This window comes from Equus asinus, chromosome 15, assembly GCF_041296235.1.
Source record: "Equus asinus isolate D_3611 breed Donkey chromosome 15, EquAss-T2T_v2, whole genome shotgun sequence".
NCBI classification, from domain to species: Eukaryota; Metazoa; Chordata; class Mammalia; order Perissodactyla; family Equidae; genus Equus; species Equus asinus.
Window position 1 is genome coordinate 41652006 of NC_091804.1, and position 27952 is coordinate 41679957.

General features: G+C 43.9%; 1 long non-coding RNA gene across 4 annotated transcripts; it reads right to left on the reverse strand.

Annotated features, from left to right (window-relative positions):
• Positions 1 to 27952, reverse strand: LOC123277427 (uncharacterized). 4 transcript variants are annotated; one of them, XR_011494687.1, is made up of 6 exons: positions 27817 to 27950; positions 15074 to 15320; positions 8529 to 10782; positions 8084 to 8176; positions 5201 to 5334; positions 1 to 1604 (listed from the first exon to the last, which is right to left on the reverse strand). It is a non-coding gene; the product is annotated as an uncharacterized lncRNA (long non-coding RNA). The 4 variants fall into 4 exon arrangements; XR_011494685.1 differs by lacking the exon at positions 1 to 1604 and having other exon boundaries at positions 1612 to 5334; positions 15074 to 15312; positions 27817 to 27952; XR_011494684.1 differs by lacking the exon at positions 1 to 1604 and having other exon boundaries at positions 1612 to 5334.

Below are 27952 nucleotides of genomic sequence, written 5' to 3' on the forward strand. Positions count from 1 at the left end.
TGACCTTGTGCTTTCTTTATTTGAATAATATTTACAGACTTTTGCCTCTCGCTTCCCCCGCCCCGGGTCCTCTTGGGTTCACAGTCCAGGTGCTGAGGCAATGGGAACTGTGTTTCCCCACACTCCCGTCTCCCTGGCCTGCAGGCCCCTGGGAGTGCGAACTGTATCGATTCCGCACCCGTGTCCCCTCAGACACTTCAATCTGTGCCAACTTGGGAAAGCAGTTTGGATCATGAAACACCTTGGTGCTCACAAATTTCCGCAGAATCTGATGCCATCCTGGTTTTCCTCCAAACAAGAACAAGTCCTTTATGCCACAGATGCAGGAAGCAAAGATCAGGGCAGCAACACAAAACCCACTGGGCTTTTCCATCTGAAATCCCAGAGTCCTGCCTGGGAGAGAGGAAACTGCTCCCATTTGGAGTTACATCTTGCCACCCTTCACTCCTTTCTTCATTCACACGAAGTCAAAAGTAACAAATGCCTCCGAAAGCTATTTTACCAAGGGAAAACTGTGAAGTAAGAGCAGCAGCCCACTTACAAAAACGCTGATAGATTTTCACATTTAAGCAACTAATGTGGTAAGCACTGTGGAAACGCGTATCACATCTAAACGGGACAACATCCGGGGCTTTCTGCCGGAGGCCCTGCTAACCTGGACTTCTCACCACGAGCATCGGATTCCTGGTTATCATTGTCTGTTGCAAGGGCTGGCGAAATTTTTCTGGAAAGGGCCAGAGAGTAAATAGTTTAGGCTTCGTGGGCCCTACAGTCTCTGTTGCACCTACTCACTTCTGCCCTTGCAGCAGAAAGCATCCATGGACAATACATAAGCAAACGGACATGGCTGGGCTTCAAAAAAACTTTATTCACAAAAACAGATTGAAACTGGCAAAAAGTTAGCCACTGATGATTAAGTAGCTGGGAACTAAAGGTTTTGGGTTTTTTTCCTTTTTGCAGTTACTGATTATTGTTTTTAGCTGTTTACCTGCCCATTGTTAACTGTGCTGTTTAGGCAATATCCTATCTGACTCCCACCAGGCTCCTATAGATAACATCTCCCTGGCACCTGGGTCACCATGGTAATGGGTGTTTGAGCTGTTTTTGAGGCATTGGAATCCTTTTGTCCACTTCAGGTCAGTTGAGACCACCAACCCATCAAGTGGACGCATACAGATGTCCATTAAGTGATTTTTTGACATCAAGAGGCTAAAACCTCTACCCTTGGATCATGCTAACAATGCCATTTTGTGAACACGCGTCCTATGAAGAGGCGTGGAGTCCGACTATGCTTGCACAGATCATCAGTTATCTCACCTCCACTCTCCTCTCTCCACATTTCAGACCTCCTTACCTCCCTACCCCATAAATATTCCTAAGTCCCCTTTTTCAGGGGGGTGGATTTGAAACTCGTTCTCCTGTTTCCTCACTTAGCTGCCTTGTGATTAAACTCCCTTTCTGCTGCAATCTTGGCACCTCCGTATTTGGCTTTCCAGATGATGGGCAAAAATGAAGCTGGTTCGGTAACACAATTTGTAAGCTGATGCTTGGTCTTTTAGGCTCCTGTTTGCAGGTGTGGTTTGCTGAACACTGGTCCATTAGATCTACCCAGGACAGAAATAAAACTATTAATATTTTTGAATAATTCTTTAACTTGAGTCTTCATAAAAATGACATAAAGAATTAATCAAGAATAAAATCAAAATTATATAGAAATGTCTAAACTCTTCATTTTAATGTGGCTATATTTAACATACACATATATATTTGTATCAAAGTATAAAAAGTATTAAATGAGCTTTCATAGGAACTTGTAATTCTTCGCAAGAAAATACTAAAATCCTTGAGGAGACATCATAACATGTATAAGTTAGGATATTGCCTAAGCTGCTATAACAAAGAGACCCAAAATCATACTGGTTTTACAAAATGGAAGTATATTTCTCTCTCTCACCATGCCTAACACACGGCATCCATATCTGGCTTATCCATCATCTCCATGTGCAGCCATTAGGAAAGGAGACAGAGGAAAGGAGAAATCACACCCAATTCATTGTGGGAAAGGGGCTTAAGTGAAAGTAGCACACATCACTTCTGTACACATCCACTGACCAGAATTCACTCACACGGCCACAGCCAAGCTACTAGGAAAGTTGGGAAATGTAGTCTTAAGCTGGACAACCACATCCTCGACTAAAATCTGGGCATTCCAACATCATAAAAAAAGAGGAGGATGGGGAGATCATGCATTGGTAAACAAGTGGCAGTCTTTTCTACACACCACCATGGAAAAGACCTTGAGTACTGCAGGCAGATTGATCTGGTTTCAGATCCTGGCCTCACTGCTTACCAGCTATGTATTATTGGGGATTATCTACCTTCTTGAGCTGTAGCTTCTTCATCTGTAAAATGAGATTAATGATAGTATTCACTCTTGACTCTCCTTTTTCATTTACTTATTTATTTATTTTTGGTGAGGAAGATTGGCCCTGAGCTAACATCTATTGCCAATCTTCCTCTTTTTGCTTGAGGAAGATTGTGGCTGAGCTAACATCTGTGCCAATCTTCCTCTATTTTGTATGTGGGATGCCACCACAGCATGGCTTGACGATGGTGTGTAGGTCTGCGCCAGGGATCCAAGCCTGCAAACCTTGGGCCACTGAAGCAGAGTGCATGAACTTAACCGCTACACCACTGGACTTGCCCCTTGATTCTCCTTTTTGGAAGTTCTACCCACATCCCAATCATCCTCATTAGGGAGAGAAATCTAATCAATTAACTAAGCTCCAAATCCAGGCTAACCCATCCAAAAGCACCAAGGGAGTGAGTATTCAACCTTGCCCATTCCTGGGTTCTAATCAGCAACACCAACAGTGAGAAGAGGCCACATGACATGGTTTCCATGACCAACACTGACTTGAATTAGAGTCGGGGAGGAAAGCAACAGTCCTATTATGCAGAAGCTTCCTTGAGCACACAGCCTCCAAGTTTTCATAAGTAACATTATTTTCTTTGTGATGTCATCCCTTTTTCTCTTGCACAAAACTTTTGCCAAAAATCCATGGACCTTCGCCCAATTAAGGAATAGCCAGATCAGGTGGGGCTCTGTCTCTTATTACTGTTTCCTCATTTGTATGGTTTTTTTCTAGTTGCAATGTCATTAACACGGGGGAGGAGCCCTGAGGCAATGATGCTGGAAGTGGAGCAACGGAGTGCAACCTCAGCTGAACTCTGGGCTCCAGTCTATCATACTTTTTCCTTGGCTCAAACCATTGTGCAATTACTGGAATGTAAATCTTGTCGAGTTTCTCCCCTGTGTTTTGTCTTTCTCTCCATAAGGTCTTAGTGACTTCAGACATTCCACTTTTAGTAATAAGACCTAATACTTTCTCCAAAACAATAGATTTCCCCTTCAGATCAATACTTCCTATTTAACACCTACTTTTTCAAGTTTTTGCAAGGGCTTAATGAGGTGATGCATGTAAAGTTCTTAGAACGAAGCCTAACACACAGTAAATGATGCAACGAAAGCTGGCTGCCCTACAAACAACATAGAATGGGCTCTGATATTAACTTCCAATCCTTTACCCCTAAGAAATGGGTCAAACCACTATCCAAATGTATCTAATGGAATTATCTCTGTTTTTTGGCTTACATTCTCCATTATCCAGTCATCTTGCTCCCATGCCAGAGCAGTCTGCACTGAAATATCAAAAGACCAATTACTAATATCAGGGAATTCCCTGACTGCAATTGCTCAAAGGACACACCTTAAATTAAAGATTAAAGTTGCACACAACAGCTGTGCAACTAAAGAAGTAAGCGTCCCATGACATGAATGGCAAATGCCTACCACCAGTTCCTTATTACATACGAATGGCTTCTCTCTGTTTGCTAGCCAGGGCCATCTCTCTCTGGCTCCCTCAGCAGTTTCTCTCTCTGCCCAATTGCCTCTCCTAAGGTAGTCAAAGGGAGATTTATAGTCAGCTCGTTTTAGGATAAAGAAACTTCCAGATTGAGACTGTCTCCCATTGGCCAAGACCACAAGCATGATGGCTCATCCACTGATATACTAGATGTGCTCCCCATCTCTGCAAAACTCTTGGGGGATAGGATTTTACATTTTGTGCATAATACTGTACATGCTACTTTATAATATGCTGAAAATTTATATAAAAATTAGAGTTGCGGTTAATTTTTAGGTTCTTTACAATAATTCCCCAAGCTAATGTTAGAGCCTCATTTCTTACCAACCTGCCAGGAGTTTCTAGTTTAGTCAATTCATCTAAGCATCCTTTCCTTTCAATGTCATTCATTCATTCTGTATTTTTGTGTGTGTGTGAGGAAGGTTGGCCCTGAACTAACATCTGTTGCCAATCTTCCTCTTTTTGCTTGAGGAAGATTGTCACCGAGCTAACATCTGTGCCCATCTTCCTCTACTTTATGTGGGATGCCACCACAGCATGGCTTGACGAGCAGTGCTAGGTCCACACCTGGGATCCAAACCTGCGAACCCAGGACCAGTGAAGTGGAGCACACAAATTTAACCACTACACCACCAGGCCAGCCCTCATTCAGCACTTTTAATACATGCTGTTGTTTGCCAGTCACTGAGTTACTGGCACTGAGTTACTTTCTTGAAGATAAAATGATAAGGAAGATAAACAAAACTTGTCTTTATAGTTTAAAATTGTTTTCAGCATACTAGACTTTTTCTGCTTCTCTCTACCAGGAGTTCAACGCAGAACAGCTGCTCCGTTGCTCTCTGCCTGTGCAGAGTACTTGAAGCCCTTATTCTCCGTGGAGGCTTCCCAAATTATTGCAGCCCAGAGTGATCAGAGCATCCTTCTATCTCATGCCCAAGCCAATTAAAAGTTTCAAGGTTGTGGGTTAAACACAAGAGAAACCAAATTCTGACTATTTCAGATTTTAAAAGTAAATTTATTTGAAGTAAAGGTTTACTTTATCGAGACTGAAAATTATGAAATGGTTGGAGGACCTGGTGAGAACCACGGCAATGGGGAGAGGAGCCAGGAGGCGAGAATGCTGACATCCTTCTTTTAGCCTGAACAGTTCACCGAAGATAACACCACCAGGACCGTTTGCTGTGATGCCACTGCCCGTGGACACCAGAGCAACTACTGCGAGCCACATCAAATGTTCGCACAGCCACAGACTCAAATCGACAAGGTGGGCGCACCTGATCGGACAGACTGCAATCTTGTGGCTGCCGGAGGGTTGATGGAGGAACAGTCTCACCCTCCAGTTTCCATCCTGGGCGGTGAGGGCACCGTCTCTCCCATCCTCTACACGCAGTGGAGGTTTCCTTCAAAACTAGGAAGGGAAGTCAGAATCTGAGCCACCAAAGAAATGACAAGGTCCCCTACAGCAATCGTGACTATATCATCAGACCTTTTTAAAATTATTATTATTATTGCCTCTATCAGCCTCTCAAATTTGCACTATTTATTCCCTTTAAATGGATTTAAAATTTGTTGCCAACTGACTCCTCCAACTAAGCTCCTTCAGGACGAGAACATGTGTTATATTCTGTCCATCACCTCAAAATGACTTGCTCACAGAAGGTTCTTGGGAAGTGATTTACAATCTAATAAATGCCTGGGGTTTATCTCCTGTTTTCTGATATTTAGTGTTACCAATAATGGAGAATTTGAGACTTCAGAACAAAATTCCAAGATGTTTTATAATTATTTACAATGGTGTCTATTTGACAACATGTGGCCTGTTTACTTTTAGACAATGGGAGAGCGCTTATGATTAGAAACAATAGAACACTCAGTATTAAGTAAATCTTAACATCTGCTGTTTGGCCACTTGAGGGGAAACAGTTTTCTAACAAGTGGCAACAGTCAAGAAAGCTATGAAATTTAGGCCAGTTGTCGAAAAAATAACTTCTTAGTTGCTAAGCTACAGTCTTAAAAAGAGCTCAATTAGGGGAAATACGCAAGGCTAACTAGATCCCCCCCATTTGAGAGTAGAAAGTGATAGGTGTCAGGTGCTTCTGGTGGATGTGTGGCAGGCAAGATGATTGACAAACTGGTCTTTGCTTGGCATGAAATTTGGCTTTGATTTAGTGAATGACTGACAGGCTACCGTCATCGGAAAACGGGGATTGTGTGTGGGAGGGGCTATTTCGCAACAAAGTGATTGACACATTACAGAAATTGTCCCATAGATGGAGAAAACCAAACAGAGATTTGTTTTGACAAGCATTTCGTTTTCACCTGTTCATTTTGTATACAGAGAAGAGAGAGAGGGGAAGCCCTCAGAGGTGCTAACTGACTTATCCGGTGGATATCAGAATGGCAAAGGCCTCGTGGAAGCAAGGAGAGGACAGGGCATGGTGAGGAGGTGGGAGGGGTGTGTTCCAGGCCAGATTCACCCACGACTGGGCTGTCTGGAGAAGTTAAAGGAGCTCTTTAGACTCCACTTTCATATCTGCTAAATGAGCAGCTTGAACTAAGATTATTTCTATATTCTATTCCAACCACGTATAAGTCTATGTAATTTTTTTCACGGACAAATATTATTTTGCCACTTCTCCTGCATTGTCATGCCACAGGCCACGCCTGGCCCATCAGATGATATCATTTCCTAAGCCATGGTGATTGGTTCATGGATGTGCACATGACCCAAATTGTTCCAATGGGACACAACCCTGGGACTTATAGATATTAGAATTTTAGAAAATAAGCCCCCTTTCACTAAGGCTGCTATATTAATAGGATACAAGTCTAGAAGTACTGGCAGCCATCTTTGCCACCTCATGTGAATGGGGTTGCCAGATAAATACAGGAGGCCATGTGTCCCAAATATTGCATAGGATATACTTAAAATTTAAAAAATTTTCTTTGCTGTTCTGAAGTTGAAATTTATCTGAGTATTCTATTTCTATTTGCCAAATCTGGCAACTCTACATGTAAAACTTCTGCTTGGGAATGAAGCCAGCATAGGCAGAGGGGAACCGAGAGTACAAAGAACCATTCCTGGTGGAATAATTCAAGTACCAGGATCCAGCCATGCCGAAAGCTTGCTCTAGCCACGCTTTTCTCGGATCAAAGCAAAGAAAACCCTTTTGTACTCTCTTTTAAGCTCAATTGAGTTTGGGTTTTCTGTGACAACCAGAGAACTCTCTCTCCTTCTCCCACTCCATGCTTTTTCCTCTCACTTTAGCTGTTGGGTTAGGTTCTCGTTGGAGGCAGTGTGATTATACTCTGTACAAGGTGAGGCATTTCCTGGGAGTGTGTCTTACTGCCATCAAAATGGCCACTTCTCTTTTTGAATTATAGTTAGTTTTTCTGGTGATTTCTGACTTTCATCTTCCTCTAAGTTCCTTGATCACTATCATTATTTGTCCTAAAGTGAACAATTAGTTATAGGGAAATCTTGTAAGGAAGTTAGAAGCTGAGAAGTGATTTAGAAATGTAATTGTTACCTGTCGCTAAAAACCTTGAAGAAATAACTCCTCCCATTTCCTGCCTTTTTTCAAGGAAGTCGACCAACCCTCTTTCTGACCAATGAAATTTTTGTGTTATTCATAAGCTACATTGTCTCAAAAAGGATTTGAATCTGCTCCGAGTGGTAAAAAGACTTGCTTGTCTCATTAATCGGTGCTTTTGGAGTGGAAGTAACTGAAAACTATTTAGCTGATGCAAAATGTCCAGTTATTTTTTTATATGGGTAGAGGTATCTCAGAGAACACACAAGACTGAAATACAGCCAGCCCTCAGAAAGAGACTGGATTCAGCTACTAGAAAGCGATCCCAGATATTCCCTCTCTCCTTTCCTTTCATTCATTTCTATTTCACTTTCTTTAAACTATGATCATTAAAGACGGGTTGCCTTGGGACCAGCCTAGTGGTGCAGTGGTTAAGTCAACACATTTGACTTCAGTGGCCTGGGGTTTGCAGGTTCAGATCCAGGGTGCGGACCTACACACCACTCATCAAACCATGCTGTGACGGCATCCCACATACTAAATAGGGGAAGATTGGCACAGATGTTAGCTCAGTGACAATCTTCCTCACCAAAAAAAAGAGAGAGAGAGAGAGAGACAGGTTACCTCTGTGCTTAATCTGCTTGGTGGAATTTGGCTGCCCCAGATGTTACATGATCCAGATTCAGTGATGGGAACTAATTTGCTCAGTGCCAGTTCCTGGAAGACAGAATGTGATTGGCTCGCTTGAGTCAGGCGTTCTTGCTTAGTCCAATCGAGGAGAAATACATAATACAAACATGGCTGCTGAAGACCCATCTCTGTGGATTGCAGCCCATGCCCAGAGTTAAGAGAACTTCTGTGAGTTGCCAGCAAGCTAGTTATTAAGCTATTGTTCCTCAGCTCCAAACCCCTCCTCTATACTCTGCTCTGTGAAGCCAAGGGCTGGGACCCTACAAATTGCATAGCTCCTAGGCCAACTAGACATGAAAGGATGTCTAAAATAGAATTTCAGCAAATCCAGCCTGGCTAAACTTGGCTGTGAGAGTAGATTGGTAATTCAGATGCCTACCACCAAGAATGCTGCATGGTCCCGTGAAGTTCAAGTCCAAACAGGAGTCGAAGTGTCTGTCTACTGCTTATTAAGGATCAATGGAAAAAGGGAAATTTGTAAAAACTCTTTTTCAAAGAAATCTATAAATAGGAGCTCTTGAAATCATCTCAAAGTGTCTCTAATGTGTCCACATTTGAAGAATTTTATTTTAAGAAACTTACTTCTGTAGAGTCCATTGTTGTGGAGTCTAAGGGTAAATAGAGGGACAACTGTGTTTGTAGCTTCAAGTGCCATAGGAGTCGACACATTGTGTAGACACAGTGGAGCCTAGAGCTCCCTGGAGCACAGGTTCTGGATGTGGACTACCTGGGTGAACATCCTGTCAGCTCCCTGTGACATTGAACATGGAACACAACCTTGACGTGTCTCTGTTTCTTCATCAGCAAAGTTGAGCTACTGTACGTAGCTGCATATACAGTGGTGAAGACTGCATGAGCTGGTCCACAGCTCAAGATGGTGAGTTATCTTGGACGGCCAAGTCTTTAGGCCTGGACTAAAGTAAGTACTCAGTAAACGTCCACATTATCCTATTTATTCTTAATGGCCTTCTGGTTCTTGAGGTTTCTTGCATTTTATCTCAGAGGCTATGCAGAACCATGAGAAGGAATTCAGCCATCTCTGCTAAATTTCTTCTTTGCAGAGTGACTAGGACCCAGAGAAAAGAGAGAAAATAGTGTAGACACCCTAAGCACAGAGCTCAACGAAATATGATGGCTTTGGCCATAAATGCCGCTTTATGGCTGTCTGTAAAGCTGCCCATCAAGAAGCTCCCGACAGATGACCCGCAGTGATGAGAGGATGAAGGGAGCGGCACTGCAGAACATTCCACCTGACGGGGACACAGATCATGGGAAGGGCATTCTCATCAAGCACAGGGTATCTTTCAGTTCTTTCTTCCTCCTTCGTATCCTTTGGCCCAGCCCCTCTACTTGTGTCCCTGCCTCTCAGTTTCCAGCTGCCATTCATTCATTCATTCATTTTTTCATTGAATTATATTTTAATTAACTCATATTCATTCAAACATTATTCATGACTTTTTAAATTACTCAGATAGCAGATATTTATCGTACTAACAACTGCAGATTAGATTTATTGGACTCTTTCTAGATGGTAGGTTCCTTGATAAGTTGTTAACACTAACAACAGCATCAACATTTATTGAGCATTTATTCTGTGTCAAGCACCTTGGTAATTGTTGTACATGAACTATTTCATTTTATCTTCACAAAAGTTGTCTGGGATAAGATGCTATTATTAACAGGATTTTTACAGGTTGGGAGAAGTATCTTAGAGAGTTTAGGCAAATTGTCGAAAGTCACACAGCTAGTAAATTAGAGAGTCAGGTTTCAAAATCATGTCTATCTAACTTAAAACAAGTACTCAACTTTTACTTGGGACAGTCTCAACAGATCTAAAATTCCAGTGTTTATCATTCTTGCTCAGTAATGAATTCATAGGGAAAGTGATACTTGATCTGTGTTGTAAAGTGTGGACAAGGAGACCACTAAGAAAATGATTTAAGAAGGTATTCATTCCAATTGAAAACAACATACTAAAGAAAACAGTGAAGCAGAAACCCACAGCATGGCCCCATTTTCCCAGCATCACTCATTGAAAAGGTATTAATATGTCATCATCAATTTGACAAAAGCAAATGGTGAGTTAAAAATCTTTCCATTGAAAATGACAGGGAATCCAACTCAAACTGGCTTGAAGAATAACGGGATGTATAAACTTGCGTCAGTGCAAAGGCCAGAGGCAGGACCAGCTTCAGGTACAGTTTGATCTAGAATCATCAAGGACCAGTTTTGTTCCTTTCCATATTTCCTCTTTGCATTCCAAAGCATCACTTGCTTCTTCAGGCCTCAAATGGCTTCCCATTGGCAGTTCCGTGGTCTTCTGACCTAGTAGTAAAGAAGCTGTTCAGGTCTTTATGTCTTCACACCATACGGATCACAGAAGGAGTGGCTTTCAAGGAGGGGAGAGAACTTTCTTTTTCCCAGAAGCCCTAGAAGACTTCTCCACAGGTTTCAGTGGTTCTGACTGGGTTTCTGCCATCATGGATCAAATAATGGCGGCCAGAGAGATGCGATGGGATAGAATTATTGGCTTTAGCCAGTCAGGGTCTGGGCCAAGGATCAATACCACAAAAATGCATGACTGATCATGGGAAAGAAGTAACAGCCCCAAAGCCAACTCCAGCTGGTGTTATCTGAAAGAGGAAGATGAATAGAAGTTAGACCAGCAAATACAATGGGGGTCCACCACGCCAAACAACTCAGTTTGTTTTTTTAACTCTTGAGTGCCCCCAAAGCATCTCCCGGAAGCATGCAGCAGCTTAGTTTGGTGCTGTACTAAATTGGAAACCTTACCTTATTCATTACCATCTTGGAAGCATTTTCTACACTAAATGCAATAACATTCCTTTACCATGAATAAATGTAGTATTTTTTTTCTTCCCAAAGTGCCTCAGAAGTCCCAACTTTCAGAATGTCTTCAGTAGAATTACTGTCACTACCCTGCTTTATACCAGCTTTGTCTCCCGCCTAAACAAAAGGTATCAACATGAAACATTTCAATTAAAATCAGATTAAATACTGTGTTTCCTTACAGGGGTGGTATTTCAATTGCAATTCTTTCCATGTTGTTTATTCGACAAATGTGTTTGGCATGTGTAAATTGTTGTGATCACTTTTCTTTTGGTGACATTTTGAGAAAGGGAAAAAACTGCATGGCTCAGTGGATGACACAGTTTGCTACAAGTGGCAATATAAAAATTTGAAATTCTTAAACCATTTAGCATTTCCCCTTCCAGCCACATTATCTATTGCAGAGAAGTAATATTCTGGGGGACTCAAGCCAATCAGAGGATAGGAGTATAATTTGCACGAAACAAATGTATGTATAAATTATCACTCTCTTCTCTCCTCTCCATAAATAGCGACACTAATAGATCCATAGTGAGAGATACAGGAAGGGATGCCATGTTCAATAATTCATCTTGTCTGGGAAAGGCAGACTTGAGAAACCTGATCAGTTAAGATGCACAGCTCTTCTTCAGCATTGTCCAGCATCTCCTGACTATTGTGGCTGAAGGACCGTGTGTCTCTGCTCTAGAAGAGGGAGCTTGTGTGGGTGGGCAAGAGAAAAAGAGGGAGAGAGACTCACGATCTAAGGCATGTTTTGCAAAATTTGGTTTGAGCAAAATTTATAAAATAGGGAACTTCTTACATAAAAGTTTGGATTACCATCTTCTGCTAAAGATCTGGAGATCTTTCCTAAGAGGAAAAACAACAGCCTGGAGCCATATAGTGGTTTTGTATAGAGGTTGCCTCTTTTAGACAGGGCATATGCATTCCAGTCTGCCTCAGTCTTCACCATTCCCTGTTGCCTCACATCCAGTGCTTTCCATTCTGTTACCATCCTGGACACAACAGGCAGTTGAGTCTATGGCCCTTAGTTTAATGAGGGCCATGTGGACTAATAATCTGGGGACTTTTCAATCCAATGTCCTTTAAAACTTTGTCCAAAATATAGTTAGTGAGGGTGGAGAGAATCTGATTTTTTTAAGACTTTTTTTCAAAATCAGCACTACTTACAATTTACTTCCATTGGTTGAAACAGAGTCAATGTTCTTTAAAAAAGTAAGACAAAATCTTTCCAACTTCTCTGCAGTTTTAGTATTTCTTTGGCATTCTTTTGTGACTTTTCTGAACCAAGCAACTTCTTGGGAGGTATCTTAAAAGGTTTAATATTCACAATATAAATCACATCCCTTGTAAATCACAGCACACCACACATTATGTGGCTCTGGAATTTCTGCTAACCACAACTGCCATCTTTGAGCTGACTACAAACGCTATGTATGCTAGTTACAAAAGTCCTCAACAAAAATATTCCAGGGCTAATAAATGTTATGTTTTTGTACCTTTGCTTCTTTCTCTCTACAGTGGCATATTTTTCCATCAGAGAAGGGCAAGCGTATATTTTCCCAACTTCTTCTGTTAGTGTTTCTAAGCTTGTTGGGGCTTAGTACCCTGGGCAGCTGTCCAGCTGACCTACCCCTCAATTCACTTCTGCAGGAGCAGGGGAAGGCACGATAGAGGAGTCACTGAGTCACAGAAGGTGTGAGTTTAAAGACTTGGCACCGGGCATCTATAAAGAAGAATTTTGAGAAATTTGCCATATTTTAGTAAGTATGTTACAAACTATTTTCAACCGCCTGTTTTTATTGCGTACTTGGTGTGTGCATCTAATTCAGGAGTCAGTGAATTACGGCCCATGGGCCAATCTAGCCAGCTGCTTATTTTTGTAAATAAAGTTTTATTGGAACACAGCCACACTCATGCATTTACATATTGTCTATGGCTTCTTTTGCACTGCAACAGCAGAGTTGAATAGTTGCAACAGAGGCCAATAGGGCCTGCAAAGCCAAAATAGTTACTGTGCGGTCCTTTAAGAAAAATGTCGCCAATCTCTGATCTAATTCTCTCACATGGTAGAAAAATGTAATTGCTTGTTAGGTGCATTTCCTTTGAATGATTAGTTCCCCCAGATAGAAGCTCCTATACTCCTTCTCAGGACGCTGGTGATACTTGTAATTATCTATTTACTGGACATCTTCATACTGTAATCTGCTTGGGGAACCTCTATTGGATCCAAATATATCAATTAGGAATGCTTTTTCACTTTTTTTTTTTTTTTTAGGAAGATTAGCCCTGAGCTAACTACTGCCAATCCTCCTCTTTTTGCTGAGGAAGACTGGCCCTGAGCTAACATCCATGCCCATCTTCCTCTACTTTATATGTGGGACGCCCACCACAGCATGGCTTTTGCCAAGAGATACCATGTCCGCACCTTGGATCCGAACCAGCGAACCCCAGGCCCCCGAGAAGCAGAACATGTGAATTTAACAGCTGCGCCACTGGGCCAGCCCGGGAATGCTTTTAACTGCAAGTAAGAGAATACTTTTAACTGCGTGGCTTAAACAATGAAGATTTGAATTATCTTGCCTAACAAGAAGCTGGGTGCTTCTAAGTCTAGGTCTGAGACAGAGGCCCCAGGATTGTGCAAACCTTCATGGCCTCAGGCTGTGGCTGTCCTTCCTGCACCACTATGCTCAGCTTGCCGACTCTTTGTCCTTATGCATGTCACCTCATGGTTGCAGATTTTTGGCTCCAGCTCCAGGCATCACATCCTCACAGCAACATTCCAAGCAGAGTAGAAAGGACATGAGCATAAAGCTTCCCTCTACTAAGGTTCTGGCTTTTTAACCCAGAAAGAAAACCACCAGTAGGACCCCACCCCCCATTATATGTGTCATTGAACAGAGGTGATCACATGCCTTCCAATAGTCTGTGTTGCTATAATCCCAGTTCTAGAACAAGATGGGAAGCTAGTGGATATTCAATAATAGTGTGTCAAATGGTAGATGGATATATTGATGGATGAAAAGATGAATGATAGACAAAATCTTTCAAACTTGGTCCCCATAGTGGGCAACAGAGGAGAGCAAGTAAGGGGGATCCTTGGTAGTGAAAATGCTGTGGACTTTCACTCTATCTCAACCTTTTCATTTTACAGATAGGAAAAATGAGGCACAAAAATAGAAAGTTAGATATTGTAGTGAATTATTTTGGTTTCTGATTGTCCAACATCTATGCCCCACTTTCTGGTAACAACTCCATAATTTTTCTTTGAGGAACCAACTCTCTCAAACAATGTGATTGAAGTGAGGCAGGTGGCAGCCCTGGCCCCAAGAGAGAGCATCTTTCCCAGGAACAGGAGTATTCCATCCCCCTGACTTCAGGGATTGGTCCAGAGATGGGCACATGTTCCCAGATATACAACCAGAATGAGCACGAAGCTTCGGCACGTGCTGCCGGCAGAAAGAACACAGGCCTGTCTCTAACAGTACCTGGTCCATAATATGTGCTCAGCAAATATTTGTTGAATGAGTGAATGTGTGAATAAACAGCATCTTCCTATGTCAGAAGAGGAAGGGTCCTCGAAGATCAGCTGGCCCACTCTCTACAGAGATAGCCCTAGCATCTCAGGCTCCTGGTGCCAAGTCCACTGAGTTCTCTTTTCCTCCACCCTGCCTCATGGCAATAGGAATTCCCAATCTTCCAGCAACCAGCTTCTCCCTCTGTCAAGGCACCACTTGTTTTCCTCATTTCATCTTTCTTTAAGTCCTTGAGTGTTCACATTTCTTGAAGCACATTTTGCCTATGTATTTGAATTCCAGTTCTTTTCATTTGCAACTGAACAAGGAAGATACCAACGACCCTTTGCTGGATTACTTTACCCTCTAAGGGACTTTGGGCTTTATCCTGGCTCTACACCTGTAATCCTTTGTCTCCATTCACGTCTCTCACCAGGCGCTTCTGATCTCTCTCCTACATTCCCACCCTCCACTGTATGCCAGAACCCATCCCTGTTATTGTTCCAGAACGCAGCTTGTACCAATGGTCCCCTGGGCTGACTGGTACCAAGAGGCTCACCTGGGCAGTGAAGTCTGAATCTTCGACCTTCAGTGGAGACATCTCCAGGGCCCTTGGATGTCCAAGTGGGCTGTGTTTTGAGAGTCCTCCCAGGTTAGAGACGGAGGAAACACAGCCTCTCAGACACAGATGGCATCCAGGTGCCGCTTGCTCAGCTGGGTTCCCTCTTGGAAGTCCTAGTGAATCTCCAGCTTGGGTGGGTCATAGCCCTTGCATTTTCCTCCACTCCAGCAGGACTGCTGAGGATCTCGAGTGGTTGAATGGGGACAATATGAGGATTTGATGCTCCTTCTGAAAATAGTCCTGAAATCCTCCCTTTCTAGGGAATCACAAACTGCTTTGTGCCATGAAGAACATCATGGAACAGGATATTTAATGCAAACAGGTAGCTATCCAAACCACGGTGCTCCATGAATTCAATCATCAACCATTATTTCAAAAGTTTGATATAAGGAACTTCGACGTAATATAGGTATTTGTGAAGAGCACATTAAAAAAAATATATATATATACATATATATATATACACACTCAAATTTTTTAATTTGAAAACTCACTCTGCCACTTACTCATTGTGTAACCTTGAGCAAGTTACTGAAACCAGTGGTTCTCAAATGTGGTTCCCAGATCCACAGTAGCAATATTACCTAGAGACTTGTTGAAATGAAAATCTTGGGGTCCCCACCCCAGACCTACTGAATCAGAGACCCCAGGGAAGGGAGTCAGCAATCTGGGTTTTAACAATCCCTCCAGCTGGTTCTGACGGGCATCACAGTCTGAGAAGGATTGGCTTAACGATCCAATCTGAGTCTCTTTATATGTAAAGCAGGAGTAATATTACTTGGCCTCATAAGGCTGTTGTAAGGATTAAATTCAATAGATTTTGCCTGTAAAGCATTTAGCACAGGGACTGGCACTTGGTATGCATTCAATATGTGACAGTTCCGATTAACGCTATTATCATTATTGGATTTCTTTTCTGGGTGGCCATTGAGTCAGTCTACATCTCTGCATGTCTACCTGTGAAATACTAAAGAGGGAAGATATTTTAACATTAATCATTGTAATAATAGCTAATTCAATGAGCTCCTACCATGGGCCAGGCACGTGGCTAATCACTTCATGAACATTGCTTTCGATCTTCATTTTAAAAAACGCTAAGAGACTGGTGCTATTATTCTCTACCTTTTACAGGTGAGAAAACAGCTTAAGTAACTTGCCCCGGATAACGCAGGTAGTGAGAGGAAGAGCCAGAAAAAGAGAGTGAGTTCCCCGAGCCCGGGTTAGTTAAGCACATCACCATAGTGCCACTCCAAAGAGGTTTACAAAAGCGACAATGGAGTGGCCATTTTCACACCTACAGTGTCATTTCAAAAATCTGATATGCGCTACAACATATGCACTATCACAGTTATTGATTAATTCTAGAAAAAGGCTCTCCATCTAGTTTTTCCTTGAAATGAGTTTTTTGTTTTTTAAGAGACCGGGGCAAAGGGGACCCTGTAGCTGTCCTCCATGACGTCTTCCATGATTCTTAATTTCTGCCAAGCCACTTTGGTCGCCTGGTCACAATGGGGGATGATTCACTGATGACAGGACTGAAGACAACCCAGCTTCTGTTGCCAGAGTTGTCCCTTCTGGGTCGCAGTATGGGGCACTGATTACCTGAGCCCAAAGGACACATTCAAGTGTCCATTAGATAAGAGAATCAACTTGGGGAAAAAAAAATGCTTCCTTTACCTACAGAAGGTAAATTTTCAAGCGAATGTTAGCAAAGGGAAATGTGACAATGCGACCTGTAATTACGGTTAAGTACGTTTTAGCGGTTGTACTTATTAAGATGGGTATTGGGGCCCAATGATGAACACCAAATTTATACCATTTTTCAATGCAACAAAAAATTCCGGCACATAAAATAAGAGACAACTTATAAAACAATTTAAAAATGGGTAAAAACCATATGTATATCAAAGGAATTTCAGAGCAAGCTGCCGAATTTGTAAAATAAATATATTTAAACATCCATCAAAATGATGTCCCAGGGTAAAATACATGTTTATTCAGTGCAAAGTAGAGAACTTTTAAGTACAAATGGGCCAGGAACAAAATCCTGTAGGTTTTCTTATTGGAGGGAAGCGAATAAGTTTGGCCTTCATTTATGGGATTCTGCCTAAATCTTAGAAGCTGGACCTCAGAGATGTTACAAGACATTGGTTTAATGTAAAACTTCCCTGTGCCCCTAAAATGACAGTATCAACAATAGCACCACTGAGCAAACACTAGTTTTGGCTTCTGCTTTTTATTTTATTTTTTTTCCCCTCTTCTTAGCTCCACCCCGCTAGCTCTTGAAAGGCCTTCTGTTCTGTCAGCCATAATGACATCTGCTGGCGGAGACAGGAAGTCATAAATCTGTAGGTCCCCTCTCAACCAAACCTTGTTAATGCTGCCATTTATCACAGGGGCTGGGGTGCCATCTCTAGGGGCTGGACGCACAGAGTCCATTTTCTCCCATACTCCCTTCCCATGAGAGCAACCATTTTAAAAACAGCCACTTTTTCATCTCACATTGGCAGACCTGAAAGTCAGACAGATGCAAACCCCACTGCCGATGCACAGCTCTTGGAAAGAAGCCACAGTTGCAGGCAGCAATAGACTCGACTCGACGTTCAGGACGGAAGTAAGGCGGTTCTCACCAAGCTCTGTCCTCCCCCCCCCCCCCCGCCCCAGCCTCTAGGAGAGGAACGGAGATCTCCTTTGCCGCAAGTGCCTCTGCCTCACTGTGCTTCTTTAAGAGCAAAACTTGCTACAGGGGGAGTGGACAGGATTACTTAAACTCAGAGTTGCTTTTGTTCTGAACTAATTCAGGATGACGTTCTGGTTTTATTTCTTAGGAGTTCTTTGTGCCCTAAGCCTTGATTCAAGACCCGTGGCTATGCAAGACATGGTCTCACTTTTGCTTCTCCAAGTGTGGTCCCTAGATCACTAGCATCAGCATCATCAGTTGGAGCTTGTTAGAAATGCAGCATCTCAGGCCCCACTCTAGACCTATTTGATCAGAATCTGCATTTGAAATAAGATCCTCAGATGAAAGTGTATGAGCCCCATGCCCTCCACCAGGCTCTAACCTCAGCCCTCATGACATTTGGGGCTGGATCATTCTTTCCTGTGCACTAGAGGATGCTGGTAGCATCCCTGGCCTCTACCCACTAGATGCCAGTAGCACACCCCTGAGTTGTGACAATCAAAATGGTCTCCAGACACATTGTCAAGGATCCCTTGGGAGGAAAAATCATCCCTGTTGGAACCTGAGCAATTCAAAGTGTGGTCTGTGGACTCGCAGCGTCATCTAGGAGCTTGTTAGAAACACACATTCTCAGACCCCACCCCACATGCACTAAGTCAAGATCTCTTAGGGGGCCAGCCTGGTGGCGTAGTGGTTGGGTCTGGCGCTCTCCACTTCGGTGGCTCAGGTTCAGATCTCGGGCACAGACCTATACCACTCGTCAGGCCACGCTCTGGTTGCATCCCACATACAAAAGGGAGGAAGATTGGCACAGATGTTAGCTCAGGGCTAATCTTCCTCAAGCAAAAAGAAAAAAAAAAGAGGAAGATTGGCAATAGATGTTAGCTTGGAGCAAATCTTCCTCCTGAAAAAAAATCTCTTGAGATGGTTGAGATGGGGCCCAGGGATTTGTTTTAACTTTGTAGAAAGTAATATGCAGGCTGAAGTTTAAGAATTTTGATGCTGTGGAGTATGAACAGAGAAAAGCAATATGATAACTAGACATTTCATGATGTACCTGTCACCGTGGCCGCAGCATCACCAGGAGGGAGTAATACATGGTGGTTGAGTATAAGAATCAGCACCATACCAGGAGGATGTGAATCCAGGATTCCCCACTTGCTGTATCCATAACCTTGGGTAAGTCACTTAACCTCTCTTTGCCTCAGTTTCCCCATACGTAACACAGGGACAACAAAAGCACTTTATCTCGTTGAATTGGTTTAAGGATTAGTAAGGTCATATTGCAAAGTGCTTACAACAGTGCGTGGCACCAAGTGCTTCATAAATGTTAACTGCTATTATTATCATTACTAAAATTTGCCTGTCTTTCCCCAGACTTTTAAGTTCCCTAAGAACCAGGCAGATGCTTTACTCCCTGCTGCATCCCAGCACCCAGGCCCGGGCCCGGCGTAGAGCAGGGGCTTACTGAACATCAGCAGGCAGGAGGATACACCTGTGGAGAGAAGAGGGCGCTGGCAGGAGCGCTCTGCCGCCAAAGGCTAGGATTCGTGCTCTGCTGCCTTCATATTTTCTGCACGAGGATCTGAGCTTCCCTGATTGGCTTCTGTAAACTGGTGCCCTTGCCAATGTAGAGAGGATTGGGCTGATGTTGGTTTTATCCCTCAGTACGGATTAGACTGGACCTCAGATATAGCTGAAAGCACTGTATAAACAATAGTCAATCAACAAATGCTTTTAAAATCACGAAAAAGCTAAAAAAAGCAGGAGTACTTTCTACATGACGGGTGTTGTGCTGTGTGTTTTCCATTAGCTCATACAATCCCCTCTGTGCCCCTAGTGGAATCAGTGATATAATTATCCCCGTTTAGAGGATAGGAAAACTGAGGCTCAGAGAAGCTAAATAACTTGCCCAAGGTCATAGTCTTAGTAAGTAGCGAAAGTATTTTTTAAATGCAGGTCTGCGATTCCAAACCTACACTTAAATTTCCTCCCTGGTGCCTACCTGGTCTGGTGCTCTGCCCATTTCCTTATGCCCGGGTTTAACTGCCAGCACCTGGGCTTTTTGCCTACAGGGAGGCCCAGGAGCGGCCCCATCCAAAGACTGGCAGGGGTCGATGCATAAATACCCCGGCTCTCTCACCCCTCAGGAGGGATATCCCGGAAGTGGGTAATCTACATTGACTCCCAGCGTTCCCCAGCAGGATCAAGCTCTGGTTACCCATGGTGATGACCTGCTTGACAATACACCCTGTATTAACTGCCTTCCTTTCCCTAATTCACTTTCCTACTTCCCTGCTGGAATTTTCTAGGATCATCTCCCAAATAAACTACTTGCTCTCAAATCTTTATCTTGGGGAACCAAAAGCAAGACACACAAGACTTCTAGAAAGAAGATTTGCAACAGTCCTGGACTATTCGGCCATTTTAAGCCTGTGGGTTCCTTAGCTGCGTTGGCCTTCCCAGCAACGGTTAAGGAGAAAAGACAAGCTGTATTGATGGGCGAAAACAGCAACCAGGACAAGTCACTTGGACATAATCCTAGCAAGCAGGGGTAGAATATCATGAAATTTTAAGGACAATAGAACGCTTAATGCCTAATCATAATAGATAAGACATGCTCCGGATAAGACAGAAAGGTGTTCTCAGAGCGAATTATATCATTCTCTATTTGCTTCTGAAAGTTGAGGGGCACCTTTGGACACACAGTTCTAATGAGACCAGGAAGGAGAGCTTGATGCACAGTTGAGGTGGCATAAAATATACCAGAGCCCAGAACTTAAAGGCTACTCGTCACATGGTTTCCAGGCTGTTCCAGTCCTTACATTCACTTAATGTCTCCCTGCGGTTAGTGAAGTTGAGCAATGGATTACTGGGCCAGCGACTTGGTCTGGATTCTCCAGCAGCAGCAAAACACTGTCACCAACCGCAAGTAGCCAGCTCCAAGGGAGAAAATGTGATATATGTGAAATTGAACAGCTCCCGTGTCCCCAACCTGCCCACTCAGCAATCGTCCCATTTAAATATACACAGTGCTTAATTGCTGTTGCAAAATTCTATACCTAGCCAAATCAAAATAGTTTTTCAAAGGAGAGCCTAATGACTTTTGGAGGATTTATTCTGAGAAGCCAGCGTGGCAACGCCGAGCATCCCCAAACTTTGCAGTCATCCTCCTTAACTGTTTTCAGAGAACAAATTCCCACCGAGGAGAACAGGACATTTTCTCCTCCGTGTTGGTGGAGCATGCCCACTCTAGAGGAGGAGGTGTTTCAAGATGTAGATAAATGAATTAGCATTTATCAATGGCTATGATAATAAAATTCAAACTCAATATTATGACTGATGACGTCTCCAAGAGCTAGCCCGACTCACCTCTCCTTGTCATTTCTGCTCCTCTCTCCCTCTCTGGCTCTCTAAACCTGGGCCCTGACCGCTGCATCCTTTGTGTTCTAGAAGCACAGAAATCTCTTCCAGTTTCAGGCCTTGGCTCCCGGTTGGGCGATTTGTGTCTTCCAGATCTCAGTTTAAACGTTACCTTCTCAAAATGGTTTTCCCTCTCCCCTGTGACTAGAGGGGGCCCTGGCCCCACCCCTTATCCTCTATCCCGAAATCCTGCCTTCTATTCTTCCTATCGCTCTCCATGATCGATCTGGGATTTCCTCTTGTCGGGCTCTCCCCACCAACATGATGCTGTACAGGTGTTGTGGGAGGGGAGAAAATAACCAGAGATTGCCACCTTAAAGTTTCCACAAAATAGTTACTGGGAAGAAGGATATCCTGAATGAGTTAAATGACATAAGAAGAAGGCAATAAATTATATCCTCGAGGGCAAAATTGTATGGTACACTGGCGCTCAAACTTGGCTGCATATTGGAATCATCTGGGGGCTTTAAAAAGTACTGATGCCTGGATGCCGCCCTCACAGACTGATGTAATGGGTCTGGGGTAAGACCCGGGCACTGGGATTTTTCAGTTCACCCCAGTTGATTATAACACACAGCACTAGAGAGAACACTGCTTTTGTAATTGAAGCATCATGTGTATATATAGAAGTGCACAAATCGTAAGCATGCAGCTGACATTATTTTCACAGATTGAACACACTGATGTAACCAGCACCCTGGTTAAGAACAACACCAGCCTCCAAGAAGCTTCCTTGTGCCCACTTTCACAGGTAACTCCTACCCTATATTCAAGATCAGTTCTGCCTGCTGGTATACACTCATATATGTGGAATCATACTCTATATTGAGTCTCTTTGTTTCGAGAAAGTACAGACTAGAGAAGTGTGAATCACAGGGGATCCACCCAGGAAGGCTTCCTAAAAGAGGCAGTATTTAAGGGAGGATCTGAAGGAGGCAAGAAACAAAAGAGGAAAGTGAGAAAAGGGAAGGACATTGGTGAGGGGAAGACAGTATCAATTGGAAAAGAGGCACCCAGCTTGAAATGCTATGTATCCACATCTGATGAAAGCCCAATGGTGGGCCTCAGACATTTTTAAAGTAAATCCTTCCTTGCAAGATGCTCAGCTTGGTATTCAATCAGTCTACAATGGTTTTAGTTCGTTCGTTTGTTTTGCTAAGGAAGATTTGCCCTGAGCTAACATCTGTGCCAATCATCCTCCACTTTATATGTGGAGGTCCTTTATATGTGGGTCACTGCCACAGCACGGCTGATGAGCGGTGTAGGTCCACACCCAGAATCCAAACCTGTGAACCTGGGGCCAATGAAGCAGAGCACACCAAACTTAACCACTATGCCACAAGGCACAATCTTCTACTGACACCAATATTGTGCTGGACTTAGGGATATAGAGGCAAATAGAACTTACATCTTAATCAGGGGAGACAGATAGTAAACAGACAAATACACGAAGATGCTTACAGATGGTTGTAACTTCAACGAGAGGTGAGAGAAAGTGGGACAGATAGGGTGAGAAAAAAAGAGGTGACACCTGAGTTTAGAGTGAAGAGGCGAAACATCTGGGGGAGGAATCTTGCTGGAGGGAAAAGAAAATGCAAAAGCCCTCAATCCTGTACGGGAGGCATTGCAGTAACGGAGATGCTCGAGAATCTCACAGGCTGCCCCAATGTTGAGTAATTAGCAGCACCCAACGCTAGGGAGGCACTCAGCAAATATTTATTTTAATTGCATTGAGTTGGAGTCCAGCGGCAAACTAATCAAAAAAAATTCAATATGGTAGACACCTGTTTTAACGCGGCATTCACAGACTTCTATGGGTGCAATGAAAAGGTTCCCCAGGCACGCTGAGTGAATCCAAGAATAGATGCCCTGGCTGTTTCTTGCATGCGACAAATTCTACTAACTTGATTCACTTGTTACAAAATTCAACTTTTGCACAGGAAAGGTTCCCATGCCTGGCACCTTATCAGAATCACTGGGAACTTTTAAAATTTCAGATTTTCTGGCTCCACCCTGGGGTCTAATTTAGTAAGGCTGGAGTGGAGCCTGTGCTTCTTTATCTTAAAAAAAAAATCCCCAGGTGACTCGGATGTTGAGCCGGTGTGGGAATAAGCGTTCTCAAGATACAGTTGAGTCGTTCAGATCAGTTCATGCTTTTACACATCCCAAAGTTTGAGTGTTGGATCCTAGGATGCTAAGTTCCCTGGAGACCCAAACATAGCATTATTCCAAGCCACCAGCTCTTGGAAGAAGTTTCCAAAAGTGCCAGAGTTGGTGGTTTAGCAAAGTATTTTGCAAATTCTAGTCAGGCCTGTACCACCTTTCTCACATTTGGCCATCTCCACATCCCCCATGAACCATTATCTATTCTCTATCGTTTCTTAAAGATATTTATTTTTAAAAGCCATAAATTACATTAAACTTTAGATTGCTACCATAAATGGAGAGCAGTATCATTCACTAAGATAGACGGTAACCTCAAAGTGAGTTCAATGAAAACAGACCATTTTTAAAAAGTCTAGTCAGGTACTCTTGCTCCTCCCAGGCTTCTGAGCCTGTGATCTGCGGTTTCTTGGTTGAAAAATACAAGTTAGCAAGTATTAGGCATAAAAGACACGGTAGCACCAAACTGAGACTTCTCAGATTGAAAGAGAATGGGAAGGGAGTAACCTTTTCACTACGCAATTCAACGTTTTCCAACGTCGCGTCTGTACCACTAAACAACATCTGGGTACTGTTGTGTTACCCATCCCATTGGGGTAACCAAAACCTTCTTTGTTGATAACCAAGCTAAATACTCTACAATAGCAGCAGTAGGAAAAAACGCAAATTAATGAAAGAAGACTCCAGAAGTGCGGGGCCAAGAATTTGTTGGTAGCTGGCTAAAAGGTAGATTTCCTAAGAGGTATTTTAAGTCCTCCCCATCCCATTATATAACCAGCTATTGAGAAAGAGAAGAGAGTGAAAGTAAAGTTCAAAGAATCCCGGAGCAAGGCTGGGAGAGATTCTGCAGCCCAGAGTCAACTACTCCTGCGTATTTCCCTCCGGATTCTCTCCAAGGCTGGGTCCAGCTCCCAAATTCCCTCCTTCCCAGTTCCCAGTCTTTTGGAGTCATTTTAACAGAAGTTTTTGGAAGGCGGGGATCCTACCTTATGCATCCCAGCGTCTCCTGTGCTTGGGGCAATGCCTGGCACCTGACACAGCTGATATTTGTTAAATCATTGAATGTATCATAAACACCAAATCAACAGGCGTGGGGCTTCTACAGAATATGGCGGATTCATGGCGCACTTGCTGCAGCCTCAGTCTTCTTTCTGTTCAGGCCTTAATTCCGTACCTCTTGATCCTATAACTGTAGTTCCTTGACTACAGGACTATGGAGTTTTAGTCAATACGCTATGGTCCCTATCGCAATGCTCCACAAAGGTGTATTGGGTAATTAGAATTAATTAGAATTAATACCCTTCTGTTGACTTCGCCATAGAGTTTTCTCTGCCTCGGTTGCCTAAGGATTAGGCTGGGATAGGATGGGGCTGGTCATGGGTGGAGTCCGCATGGGTGATTTAGGGTAAGTAAGTTAACGACACACATGAGAAGGAGAAATGAGCACTTGCCTTCCAGGTGGGGATGTTAAAAATGATTCAACAACAAAGATTAAACAGCACTTTGCAAACAGTGACAATAACATGTTGTGGCTGACTAGCAGGATGGGGGAAGTTAAGTTTCCTATAGCCCCAAAGAACTGTTAAGAAAAATATTTGTGGAACTAGTCCTCCTTGGTAATGCTCCACCAGGGAGGGCGAAGGCAGCCAATGAGTGGGAGGTGCACCTGGGACATGTCCCAGATGACACTGTTCAGGCCTCCGTTGTGGTGGGTACACGGTGGGGAGTGGGGACTGAGGAGCTGGCCGGGTGAAACCCCATCACAATGACCACAGTAACAATGTCACCCCTTGAACTCCTAAATTATATTGCTATCTAAGCCTGATTCAGCTGTATAGGTAGCAATGTTGAGTATGTCTGATTCCCAAAGAACAAAGGCTTTTTTAACAGAGCTTCTCAAAGGGGAGTAAGCAAAAGGTTCACCTGTGGAGGCGGGGGGTTGCTTGTTCAAAATGCAGATTCCAAAGCCCTCATCCAGAAGTTTCTGTTTAGAAGGTCTAGGACAGTGGTGCTCAACCAGGGGTATTTTGTCCCCCAGGGAACATTGAGCAATGTCTGGAGACAAGTTTGCTTGACACAACTCAGGTGGAAGGGTTTGGCATCTAGTGATTGGAGACCAGAGATGCTGCTAAACATCCCACGTTGCACAGAACAGCCTCCAAAACAAAGAATTATGGCCCAAATGTCAATAGTGCCAGGGTTAGAACATCTTCTAGAATAAGGCCTAGGAAGGTGCATCTTAACAAGGGCCTCAGTGGATTTCAGTGCAGGAAGCAGAAGCCCTGAGTTGGAAAGACCTAGACAATGCCTGTCTTTTTCTTATAAGGGCATCACTATCTGAGTTCCCTTTTTGCCCAACTCCTCTTCCCTGTTGAGCACTCAGCTTTGACCTGGCTCTCCTCATGAAGCCCTGCCTGATAACCATCCTCCTTCCTCCAGGTCCAGGTCACCTGTCCCTGCTAAGTACAGCTCCTGCCCCAGCACACATCACTTGCCCCTTTAAATGTTTGTCTCTCCCACTGGAACGAGAGCTCCTTGAGAGCAGGGTCTAGGCTCAGACCTGTCCGCAGCACCTCAAAAGGTGCCTGGCCTGCAGCAGGGCTCTATAAGCACATGTTGGCTTGAACACGCCTCAGCTGGAAGGACGTCTCCTGCCCTGAGCCCAGAGCTGCCGCCTCTTTCAGATGCTGTCACAGGACCCAACAGCAACATCTTCATGGGGCTTATCACTCTGAAATTATCTTGTTTATCTGTTTGCTTACTTTTCATTCATTCAAAAAATATTTTCTTGGGCACCTACTATGCGTCATGTCCTTTGCCATCATTGGGCTATAATAGTAAACAAGAGGCAAAAATCCCTCCTCCCAACAGAACTTATACTCTAGAGGGGGAACTTGGCCAATAAACAAAATGGAAAACTGTATATAATATGATGTGTGACATTGGTAAGCCCAGGGGAGAAAAATAAAATAGAGAAATGGGATAGGGAGTGGGGCTGTGTGCGTGAAATTGTAAGTAAAGGAGGCCTCGGGGAGAAGGTGACATTTAAGCAAAGACTGGATATCTGGGGGTGAATTGAGTGCTCCCCCATTAGAATATAAACAGTAAGAGGATCAGGATCTTTCCTTTCTCTACAGCTGCTGTGTCTCCAGAACAGGCACATAGTAGGTGCTCAATAAATACTCTTTGAACAAAACAAAGAGAAGAATATGCTATTAAAATATCCAGGAGGCAGACGGGAGATGACCGAGAACGTGGCAGGGTAGGGGCGTTAAACTTAAGGGGAGTGGAGGACATCTTTGTGGTCAGACTAAGAGACGCAGAGGAGTGGAGGATGGAGGTCATCACTGGATAAGGTGCCCTCCCCTTTTCCTGCCCAAAGCAAACCCAAGTTCTTACCCTCCTAATGTTGTTAAAGGTCCCCGCTGGTCAGCTAACCGGGCCCCCTGCGTCTCCCTTCCCAGCGGCGGAGTTAAGCCATCACCCTGCCCCCTTTTCTCGCGCATCTCCTCCCTTCTCATCCCCTCCCTGGAGGGGTGTCCCCGCGCCTGGTGGGCAAATTCTTGCACCAGCGAAGAGGGCGCACCGAGGAGCCCTAGCCCGGCGGCACGCCCGGGTCCCCGCCCTCAGCCCCTCTCCCTGGCGGGACACTGTCCCTTTAATAGACTCCCTCTGCCTGGCGCTCTGCGGCTGGGGAGTAAATTTCTCCCTGTCATCAGGTCGCGGGGAGAGGAGGAGGAGGAGGAGTTTGTTAATGTTCAGTTTGTTCAGCGGGATCGATGTTTGCTGGCATCGCCTCGCCCTGTCTTGTGTGTGTGTGAGAGTGTGTGTGTGTGTGTTTGTGTGTGTGTGCATATGTGGGGGGTGTGAGTGTGTGTGAGAGGAAGCGAGAGTGCGTGCGTGTGTGTGTGTGTCTGTGTGTGTCTGTGTGTGTGTGAGTGTGTGAGTGAGTGAATTCCAGATTTTCTGTCTTTCCCAAACCCGCTCCTGTCCTCTCGCATATCACTCACAGACGGGGATCTGACAGCAGCCACAAACCTACAGTGAGTGATCTCTCTCTCCCCCCAGCACGAATCCGCCATAGAGATCGGCGAGGAGGAGGAAGAGGAGGAGGAGGTGGTGGTGGAGGAGGAGGAGGAGGGAAAGAGAAGGAAGAAGAAGAGAAAGAAGAAGAAACCACTACCTTCCCAGGATTGCCTTTTTTTTCCTTATCTTTACGCGCGCGTGTGCGTGTGGCGCGTGTGCGCCCCTCGTCCCTTCCATCCGAATCCGGTCTTGGATGTTTAATAAAGAAATCAAGTGTCTCAACAGTCACCAAAAAAAAAAAAAACAAAACAAAATTTCCAAAAAGCAAAAACAAAAAGAGAGAGAGGAAAAAAAATCAAAACAAACAAACAAACAAGGCAGAACCAACCTCTACTTCAAACCAGCCGGCGCAAGCCACCCGTGTCTGCCGCCCAGAGAGGGGGGTCTCTGGTCCGTGGTGGAGGAGTTGCAGGGGGGATCGTCAGGGGGACAGAGGCCGAGTGACGCCCTAGGAGCCACCGGGC